Below are 11,798 nucleotides of genomic sequence, written 5' to 3' on the forward strand. Positions count from 1 at the left end.
GGAGGGAATTACATTAATAGTGGTAGAAACTCAAGAATTAAGGAACTCAATACACAAAACAATAATCATTTTTGAAGTGGGGCATGTTACCCAGCTAATGTGTTTTTTTGGAAATTAAGTCTGATTTTCAGAAGTTTCTTAACAATTTTCAAATGAGCTTTTAAAGAAACTAAGTCTGATTTTCAGAAGTTTCTTGATGATTTTTAAATGACCTTTCAAAGAAACTAAGTCTGATTTTCAGGGGTTTCTTGATGTTTTCAAATGAATTTTAAAGAAGCTAAGCCTAATTTTTACGGATTTCTTGATGTTTTCAAATGAATTTTCAAATAAATTAAGCTTGATTTTTAGGGGTTTTCTTGATATTTTCAAATGAATTTTTAAAGAAACTAAGCCTAATTTTTAGGAGTTTCTCGATGATAACTGAAAAGTGAAAGATTTTAAGAAACTAAGCTTGATTTTCAAGGGTTTCTTGATGAATAAGTCTTTCGGGCCATTAGTAAGTCTTTCGAGCATGATGCTTAAATCCTTTGGGTCATCTATAAGTCTTTCGAGCAAGATGATAAGTCCTTTGGGCCATCCATATGACCTTTGGGCAGGATGTTTTCAAATGAGTTTTTAGAAATTAAGCCTGATTTTCAGGGGTTTCTTGATGATTATCTCTAAAGAGTTTTTAAAAGGAAGTTAAGTCTATTTTTTAAGGGTTCCTTAACAGCTAAGAAACTAAGCTTGATTTTCAAGGGTTTCTTGATGAGTAAGTTCTTTGTGACATCAGTAAGTCTTTTGAGTGTGATGCTTAAATCTTTCGGGTCATCTATAAGTCTTTCGAGCAAGATTATAAGTCTTTCGGACCATCCATAAGACCTACGAGCAGGATGTTTTCAAATGAGTTTTTAGAAACTAAGCCTGATTTTCAGGTGTTTCTTGAAGATTATCTCCAAAGAATTTTTAAAGGAAGCTAAGCCTAATTTTTAGGGGTTCCTTGATGACAACTGAAAACGAAAGATTTGTAGAAACTAAGCTTGGGGTTTCTTGATGTTTTTTAAATGAATTTTTTATATAAGCTAAGCCTAATTTTAGGGGTTTCTTGATAACTGTAAATGAATCTTTTGAAAAATATTACTAAAGCAAGATGCTCCTATTCACAAGTCAAGATTTGTAAGAATACACTCAAGTGCGACAGATAAAGAAGACAATCAAACCAGGAAAAGAATGAAGACTGCTCTAGCAATGAAGATTTCTCTTGCAACCATTTCCAACAAAGATGGATCCAACAAAGGCAAAAAACTCAGCAATCTGCAATATTAAGGAATTCAAAGAGCCAACAAAGATTTCATTTCACGACTTCAGCAAAGAATCAGTCCATATGTTTCACCATTGAAAGAAATAGATCTCAGTAAAATTTGAAGACCTTTGAATCAATACCTTCGGGTACTTTAAACACCAAATCACTGACATATGATAATCTTTTGCAGGTTTAAAACTTTTCAAAAGAGAAGAACCAATCAACATTTCAAATGGAGAGTTCATAATGAGAAGAAGTTCATAATGAGAAGAGCTTGTTCGAATTTAGCTCGATTCATCGAATATGGAGTTGAATCAGCAACACCTCACTCAAGGGATCAACATTTCCAATGGAGAGTTCATAATGAGAAGACTCATCCGATGAAGGAGAAGAAGTTCATAATGAGAAGAGCTTATTCGACCTTAGCTCGATTCATTGCATATGGAGTTGAATCAGCAACGCCTCACTCGAGGGATCAACATTTCTAATGGAGAGTTCATAATGAGAATAACTCATCCGATGAAGGAGAAGACATTCATAATGAGAAGAACTTGTTCAACCTTAGCTCGATTCGTCACATATGGAGTTGAATCAGCAACACCTCACTCGAGGGATCAACATTTCCAGTGGAGAGTTCATAATGAGAAGAACTCATTTGATAAGGGAGACGAAGTTCATAATGAGAAGAACTTGTTCAACCTTAGCTTGTTTCCATCGCATAAGGAGTTGGATCAGCATCATCGTTTCGCTCGTCCATCACATAAGGAGTTAGATCAACATCACCTTGGATCAATCATCACAGAATGAGGTGGATCACATTTCCAGTGGAGAGTTCATAATGAGAAGAACTCATCCGATGAGAGAAAAAGTTCATAATGAGAAGAACTTGTTCAACCTTGGTGATTCCATCATAGAAGGAAGTGGATTGACATCCCCATCGAAGAGTTCATAATGAGAAGAACTCACCTGATCAGAAGAAATTAGAGCTCAAGATTTTAGCAGTTCAGGCTAGATAAAAAAATGGTGCATATTATCTTTGCTCTATTCATGTTCCACAACATTGAGCAAAGAGGGGCAACTGTAAACACCATTTTTTATTTTAATTTTATTATGTACAAAAATATTATAATATTGTAGTGGTTGGGGTCATTAGTACCCCAACCAACCTTGTAAAATGGGACAACTCCCCTATCCCGAAAATGGAGGAATAAAAAGAGGGTCAAACCCCATTACATATCCTCTAGTTTCAGCATGTTTTACGTTTTGGTCACTATATGGGTAAAATCATCTTCAAGCTCCTCATATATTTAGCTTATTTAGCATTCTGGTCATATACTTTGTTATTTATTTCGAATATGCATATTAATTTTATTAACTTTTGAATTTAGTCGCTATTTTTTTATGTTTATTCATTTTAGTCACTCTTTGGATTTTGTTTCCTATGTTATTATGATGTGGATGTAATATTTATAATTTATTCATTTTAGTCACTTTTTTATTTCTCATTTGGCATATAATTTGTAATATTCTATTTTAGTCCCTAGTTGTAGTGTAATGTATTATACATTATATTGGCTTGTAAAATTTGTAGTATGTGTTTTAAGTGATGCATATGTTTTATATTTTATTATTTATAATTTAGGTGAATGTACAATTTATGTTTTTTTAACTTAAGTACTTTAATTTCTTTATTTACATTTGTAATGTTCATTTTGTATTTATTATTTAATCTTTATTATTTAGCACTAAATTTTTTAATTGTTTAGTTTAGTAATTATATTTTGTTGCTTATTTAACATAATATTTATGCTTTAAAGTATGCACTTGTTAATTTAGTCCAATTTTATTTCCAGCATTGAATATCATTTAATTTTTATCGTTGCTTTAATTTCCATTTATTTGTTCCTAATTACTATTTTTAATTTTTAGCTTTTGCCATGTAAATTTGTTTGTACATCTAGATCTAAACATTTCGAATATATTTGAAAGCCTCATAAGCATAACTCGTCTGATTTCATAATTAAATTAAAGGCATTATTTATTTATTTTAAATATTAAGAAAAGACCGTCTTAAAGTAACTAGATGTCTTATTTTGATATTTTAAAATAAATAAATACCCTACTAGATTAAAGGGAAAAGGAAATGTTCTTTTATTTAAACTTATCGAGATAATTCGCCTAATTTTATTAGGGATTATGTCTTGATATTTTTAAATAATTGAACATCTCTTATCTTTTCTAATTAAATAGTAATTTGGATTAATTGGCTTAAATTTTCATTTTATCGAATCAAATTATTTTAATCTCGGATTCTTGGAGGAAATTATTATATTTTTTTATTTCAGTCGGAAAGAGAAATATTTGTCTTAAAGTATTTTAGGGATTATTTTCTCTTCGATTGGAAATGTGAGAATATTTTATATTTCCCCTTATAATTTCTCGTTAAATAAAAATTGCATGGTTGAATTTTGAATAATAGAATCGTAACTTAAATTTGTATTCGAATTCTTAGATTTCCACTAGTGGAGACAATTTATAATCGATGGGTACCAATTTTGGACGTTGTGGGGGTGCTTATCCTTCCCCACACGTAATCAATCCCCGAATCCTTTTTTTATTTCAAAAAGAATGAATCTCTGGTTACATGTAGATTGGTGAATCTTTTAAAATGATGTTTTTCTTAAAAATACTTTTAAAAGAAAATTTTTATGTATTCAACCTATCTAACCCAAAAGGTCGATGACGACTCCAAAACATTTTCAAAAGAAAACCCTCAAGTCTTACTAAGTTTTTCCCCGCCCAGACGAAAAACGATTACGACAGTAACCTAAAACATACTATATAGTTTATACTCATCCAAAGGACATATACATAAAATAGATAGACACTCAATAATAGTCAATAAGTAAGAATAAATAGTGTGAACAAACAGATCGAAGAATAGGCGGAAATGTAGGAGAGAGGCGGAGTTTGGGAGGAAAAACTTAGAACAAAATGAGCAGAAACTGACACAGCTGATAACAAATCAACGTGGCTCTTCTTGCTTCTATTTTTCCTTTTCAATTATTATTAAATTCACGAACTTACTTTTAATTGGTCTTTCAGTTCTTAATTTTCCCTCCTGTATATATTTTTCTGTTGGGAAGTAGGAAAGAGAAGGGAAAAATATACACGAAAATATTAGAAGATTGGTGGATATATTTTTGTATTTTGAAAAATAAGGTTAAATTATATATTTAGTCATTATGCTATAAAATTGATTTTATCCTGACCATTAAATAAAATATTCATTAGATCATTAATGTTTCATTTTGGTATAGTTATGATTAAGGACGAGACAGTGAGATAATTTTAAAATTTGTATAACAATACTGTTGAGTTTATCGATCGGATGAATCGACCAAGAGAGGTTGAATTGACAATTAAAATTTTAGTGGAGTTTTGAAAGAAAATTGAAAATATTTGCACAGCGATTTAGAGTGGTTTGACTTTCTCAACCAAAGTCTACGTCCACTACCTTAGCTATCCACACTAAGGATTTTTCACAAATTCACTAATTTGTCTTTCTTTTGAGGACAAAGAGTAACCTTACAACTCCCTCAAGAATTATATCTCAAATTCTTGAGAACATTCTCTCAAAAGAACTTACAAATTTTGCAAACTTACAAGGTAGAATGTTTGCACAATTCTAGAACAAAGAAAGAACACTCAGATAAATACAATTGAGCACAAAGTGTGTTCTTGAAAGTAAATGAATATTGAAAGGATTTTGGCTTGAATTGCTCAAACTTGAGGTTTGATGCTTTCTCTCTTGTTTCTATCTCAATTCTTGTGTAATTCTTATTCACCAATGGCTTCAGAACTTGTTTAAATACACCTCAAATGAATTCTGAACGTTGGAAATCTTAATGAAGTCAATAGAGCTGTTGTGGTGTGAAATCCACTTCAAAAAGTTGTTGGAGCGTAAGGGTATCGGTACTCCTTCATAGGGTATCGATACTACCTGTATAAAATTCAAATATTTCGACCGTTGCAAAACCATGGTATCAGTACCTCTCAAGGCGTATCAATGCTACTATGTAAAGAGGCATCGATACCTGTCATGGTATCGGTACCATTTGCATTCTGTTATTTCTCGGGGTCAAACTCAAAATGAGGGGTATCGGTACCTTTTGACTAGGTACCGGTACTACTATATAAAGGGTATCGATACCCTCTAGTTTGTATTCGATGTTTGAGGGATATTATACTCGTTAAGAGGTATCGGTACTTCACTATTAAAAACTCAATTTTGACTCGATTATGGTTCGAAATAATTTTTAAAAATTATTTCAAAAATATTTTAAGAGTGAAACACAATTTTTCACTTAAGTAAGGAGTAAAATTTGATATTTGAAAACTTGGAGTAATATTTGTGATATTCGATTAATTGAATCGAATATTATATTTAAATCAAATATAAAATCTTAAAATTAATTACACTTTATTTGTTATCGAAATATCAATATGTTTTCAACAATCTCCCCCTTTTTGATATAACAAACATTTTAGAAATTTTAAGATTTTATATAGAAAAATCATTTTTGAAAAAGTACTCCCACTCCCCTTACTATATTCTCCTCTTTTTGTTAAATCAAAAGACTCTATGATTTATTCTGAAAACAAGTTTGTCAAATTGATGTATATATATAAATATATAGCTGCTAAGATCAAAGTCAAGAGAAATATTAGCCATTAGTCCACATAATCAATATTCATAAACGATATGTAATTGAGATTGGTCATAATTGATCTAAAATGTAAATGATGCATACACTAATGAAATAATCATTCAATTAAGTTCAAAAGTTGAAATATTCAAAAAATTAAACATCCAAAACACAAACAATCCAAATAATAAAATATCCAAAACAAGCAAATATTCAAAACAAACATCCAAATATTCAAATACATAAATTCATCAAAATGTTTAAAACAAAGTTAGGTTCAAATATGGTTCATCCTAAGAAAACTAGCAAGAGTGGTCAATCATCCGTAGGAGGATCAGGATCAAATCGATGTCCAATCGCATGCATGCATGTCGAGTCTCTCATCTACATCATTGAATCATATATTCATTGCTTCACGTTGAGCTCGAATTTCCTTTTGATTCTCCAACTGTTGAGTTCCCATAACAGTCAAATAAGACTCTAAGGATATGAACCTCAAATCCAATTTCTCCATAAAAGACTAAAAGTATGGAGGCATTGAACTATCTTACCTGGCTGGCTTGTCCTCGGTCTAGTTTACGAGATCATCGATATCCCGTAAGAGGTCTTCTAGTTCTTGAGCCAGAGCCGTAGCAACTTGTGAGGAGCTAGCACTGAGGGTTTTCTTTGTTGATCAAACCCATTGGTCTTTGTCTCCAGTCCATCCCGGTTTTCGTAAAGATGTTTTGTTGATTTATGTGGTTAGAGGGATGGCTACGTCTAATTCTACCTTAAGACCAGTTTTCATAAACATATTACTAAGTAGACAGCCGTAAACTAATGTTTCAACACGTTTAGAAGGAATGTTGTTTACGGTTTCTACGAGTTCCCCAAAGATAATTTGAGGGAGATTTATTTTCTTATTTTGTTGGATACAATGTATTCACCATAAGTCAAGAGCTCTAAGAGTGGAGTCTTTTCCTCTGGATGTTCTAAACCACCAAGAGATGATAAGGTAAAGAAAACGTTCGTGATAATCTAAAACACTCGCACTAGACTTCGCTTTATAAGGGGTAGGCACTAAATCTCGCTCATTATCTAACCCTCGATTATTTAGACCAAATACGTTAGCTATATAGTCCGAGTCTATAGTGATGTATTGCCCCAAGAGATAGGAGCGAATACTTTCAGTTGCGGTTTGGGACTCATTTTGTACACACACCGTATTGGAGTAGAAAATACGAACTAGTTGGTGATAAATAACTGGTTCAATCTTAAAAAGTTTATCAAATTTCCTTGATTTGAGGGTAGGGAGGTATTTGAATTTCATCTCTTCCATATATTAGAGAGATGGGATACGCTCTTCCCTAATATTATAAGACTCGAAATGGTTAACGTACCTAGAGTAGAGACCTCTACGGTTAGGTTCGTTAAAGCAAGAGTTTAGAATGGTCATCTCTGGTTCATTAGGGATATGAATTTATGGTGGAATAAGAGGTGGATTTTATGGTTTCGAGGAACGACTAGAAGATGACCTAGCTCGTTTAGACATGGTTTAAAGAAATCGTAATGGTAAACCTGCAATTAAACAACATATGTATAAACACAATTAATCCCAAAACTCATATAAGTCCTCAATATTCAAGCTTCTCTAACTTAGTGTCTAATGGGGAAATATTGAAAACCAAGTTTGAAAAATCATAATATGGTTAGGTTCGTTAAAGTAAGAGTTTAGAATGGTCATCTCAGGTTTATTAGGGATATGATTTTATGGTGGAATAGGAGGTGGATTTTATGGTTTAGAGGAACGACTAGAAGATGAACTAGCTCGTTTAGACATGGTTTAAAGAAATTGGAATGGTAAACCTGCAATTAAACAACATATGTATACAACACAATTAATCCCAAAACTCAATATAAGTCCTCAATATTCAAGCTTCTCTAACTTAGTGTCTAATGGGAAATATTGAAAAAGAAGTTTGAAAAATCATAATATGTATAGTTTTCATGAAAATAATATAATTAGATCAAAAACATCAATTAAAAATGAAAATATTTTTTATTTCAAAAATTTTAAAAAAATCTGAAAAATAGTGTTTTTGATTTCTTGTAGATCTAGTGTAAAACCATAATCTACTAAATGTCCGATCACTAATTTGAATTAGAACTAACTAAAACTAGTCCTATGTTCAAAAATCAATAAAATAGTGTTTCAGAAAAATTTACCTTGCAAAATCGGATTGAGATGGAATGTAGTGTTGTTTGCACGATTTTGATGATACTAGTAGGATTATAAGTTGAAGAACTAACGAAATCCGACTTGAGCTTGTTGATTTTAGCAAAATGAAGAATTTGAGGTTGAGAGAAAGTAAACGACGGGAGTGTTTTGAGTATGAGAGTTTGGGCAAAAATATGAAATTTTAGGGATTTTAAAGCCTAAACCTGAAAAGGGATATCGGTACCCATCTAGGGGTATCGATACATATTCAAGGAGAGTATCGGTACTGCATGAACAATAACAATATTGATTCATTCGATACCCATTGAATCAATATCGATACTATGCTAGTAGTATCAATACCTAGCAAGAGTGGTATCGGTACTGGGTGGCCAGTATCGATACCTACCCAGTACCGATACCTAGTGCACAGAAATGTCAAAAATCTGTATTTAAACATTTAGCATGCAAAATTAATCAGCTCTAGTGGTATTGGCAACTCATATCACAAAAATTAACTATGTTTAATCAATCAAATATACCCTTAAATTTTATTTGAACATATTAATAATTTTCACTAAAGATCATAAACTCGCCCTAACTATTAGCATAGAAGGCATTCAAAAATGTTATTTTTACATGCATTTTTCCTTAATCATTAAAAATGCTAAAATTATTTTAAACACAAAATCAAGGTAGGTTGGTTAAACCTAATTATCTCCTAAGTGTCCAAAATCTTTCTTTATCTAAAGGTTTTGTAAAACTATCAGCTAATTGATGCAAAGTATCTATAAATTCTAGGACTACATCTCTCTTTGTGACATGATCTCTAATGAAATGATGTCTAATTTCAGTGTGTTTAGTTCTAGAGTGTTGGATGGGATTTTTAGTGAGACAAATAGAACTAGTATTGTCACACTTGATAGGTATGGTACCAACTTCAATTCCATAGTCTAAAAGTTGTTGTTTCATCCATAAAACTTGTACGCAACAACTGCCGACTGAAATGTATTTCGCTTCAGTGGTAGATAATGTGACACTATTTTGTTTCTTTGAAAACTAAGAAATTAGCATATTTTCTAGGAATTGACAAGTACCGGAGGTGTTTTTCCTATCTATTTTGCATCCTCCATAATCTGCATCCGAGAAGGCATGCAAGATAAAGCTAGAGTCTCTAGGATACCAAAGTCCTATACTAGGTGTGTCCTTAAGGTATCTAAAGATTCTCTTAATGGCTTGTAGATGTGATTCCTTAGGGCATGATTGAAATCCAGCATATATGCAAACACTAAACATAATGCCTGGTCTACTTACGGTTAAATAAAGAACCAATCATTGACCTATATAATTTAACATCGACACATTTACCTCATTCATCTTTGTCAAGCTTTGTAGAAGAACTCATAGGAGTGGCTTGGGGTTTCACATTCTCCAATCCAAACTTTTTTAGCATATCTTGAATTTACTTTGCTTGATTGATGACGATGACATCTTTCCTTTGCTTGATTTGGATCCCCAAGAAAAATGAAAGCTCCCCCATCATGCTCATCTCAAATTCACTTTGCATTAGCTTAAAAAATTCTTGGCAAAGAGCATCATTAGTAGAACCAAATATTATATCATCAACATAAATTTGAACTACCAATAAATCTTTACCTTTTCTTTTTATAAATAATGTAGTGTCAATCTTCCCTTTGAAAACCCTTTTTTAATTAAAAAGTTTGACAATCTTTCATACCAGCCTTTAGGAGCTTGTTTTAAACCATATAGTGCTTTTGTCAATTTAAAAACATGATTAGGAAATTTTGAATCTTCAAATTCAGGAGGTTGTTCCACATACACTTATTCTTTTATAAAACCATTTAAAAATGCACTTTTAACATCCATTTGATATAATTTAAATTCATTGAAACATGCAAATCCCAACAACATTCTAATTGCTTCCATCTTAGCTACGGGAGCATATGTTTCATTATAATCAATTCCTTCTTCTTGAGTATACCCTTGAGCAACAAGTCTAGCCTTGCTTCTCACTATATTACCACTTTCATCTAGCTTATTCCTAAACACCCATTTAGTACATATAGTATATTTATTACTAGGCCTTTCAACTAATGTCCATACTTTACTTCTCTCAAATTGATTTAACTCTTCTTCCATAGCCATAATCCAATTTTCATCAGTTAATGCTTCTTTAACATTTTTAGGCTCTATGCATGAGATAAATGCAACATTATTAGAAATGTCCCTAAGAGAAGATCAAGTAGTTGCCCCTTTGGATGAATCACCTAAAATCTCACCATCCTTGTCATAGTTGTACTCTTTTAGGTGCGTGACTTCCCTTTCTTCAATTGTTAGATTCTTGAAGGCATCTTAAGTTTCCTCATCTTTTACTTCCTCCTTTGATGATGGTTCTCCCATGTCATTTGCATTTATAATACCTACATCATTATCAACACAAGAATCATTTCTCGGAAGGAGATTATCATCGAAAACAACATGGATAGACTCTTCTACCACTAAATTATTTTTATTAAATACTTGATAAGCTTTAGAATTTAAAGAATAACCCAGAAAAATTGCTTCATCACTTTTAACATCAAATTTGACAAGATTGTCATTATCGTTGTTTAAAACAAAACATTTACATCCAAAAGGATGAAAATAACTAATGTTAGGCTTTTTAATTTTGAAAATTTTATATAAAGTTTTCTTTAAAATAGGCATAATAATTACTCAATTAATTATTTTCACAAAGCATGGTTCTAGCCATTTCTTCTAAAGTTTGATTTTTCCTCTCAACAAAACCATTTTGTTGAGGGGTTCTAGGTGCTGAAAAATTATGGCTAATCCCATTTGAATTACAAAATTTTTTCGCTATTTGTGAGTACTATATAAGTTGAGTATCGTCTCCATAGGGATTGGAGGAAATCAAATAAGTTTGTCAATGCACTTTACTCTGTCACCTAAGTAAAGTTAGTGATGGTATATACAAATGATAATGTTGTGGCAAAATGGAATGACTATTGTGGAAATGGAACGATAGTAATATGGTAGCAAATGGATATGTCGTGGAAAAATATATTGTGTTTAATGAAAACATATGGAATTGTCAAGGAAAAATGAAATGTAAATATACGAGTTTATTAATAGGACTTTGTCTTTCTCACACGACAAGCTACTTTGGGAATGAGTGGTAGGAGTCACTAAGGAAAATCTAAATCTATTTCTCCGAATGGTCTTACTTCTATGCCTAGTATGCCCGACAGAGTCTACTAAGGTGCCCTATACTATCTCTAGTAAGGGAATCGACAGATTAAAGATGCCCTGGCAAAACTGATTGGCGTAAACCCCTACAATGATCCTATTGCTCCAGATAACATGATATGTCTCGGCAATACCTTTTTGCGAAAGCATTAACATCTAACCTATCGTTCATGCACAACTTCTTTTAGTCGAATGAAATCATAACCTTATCTCTAAGGTGGATTAGGCCTAGTTACTACCTAGAACCCTTTGTTTATATAGTTCCTCCCTAGTTTCTCTCGAACACTAAGGATATTTTATCTCGGTAATTTCTCGAACCCAAAGAATCTCTTAAGGAATGGAT

Source organism: Hibiscus syriacus, unplaced genomic scaffold (assembly GCF_006381635.1).
Source record: "Hibiscus syriacus cultivar Baekdansim isolate YM2019G1 unplaced genomic scaffold, ASM638163v2 tig00116984_pilon, whole genome shotgun sequence".
NCBI classification, from domain to species: Eukaryota; Viridiplantae; Streptophyta; class Magnoliopsida; order Malvales; family Malvaceae; genus Hibiscus; species Hibiscus syriacus.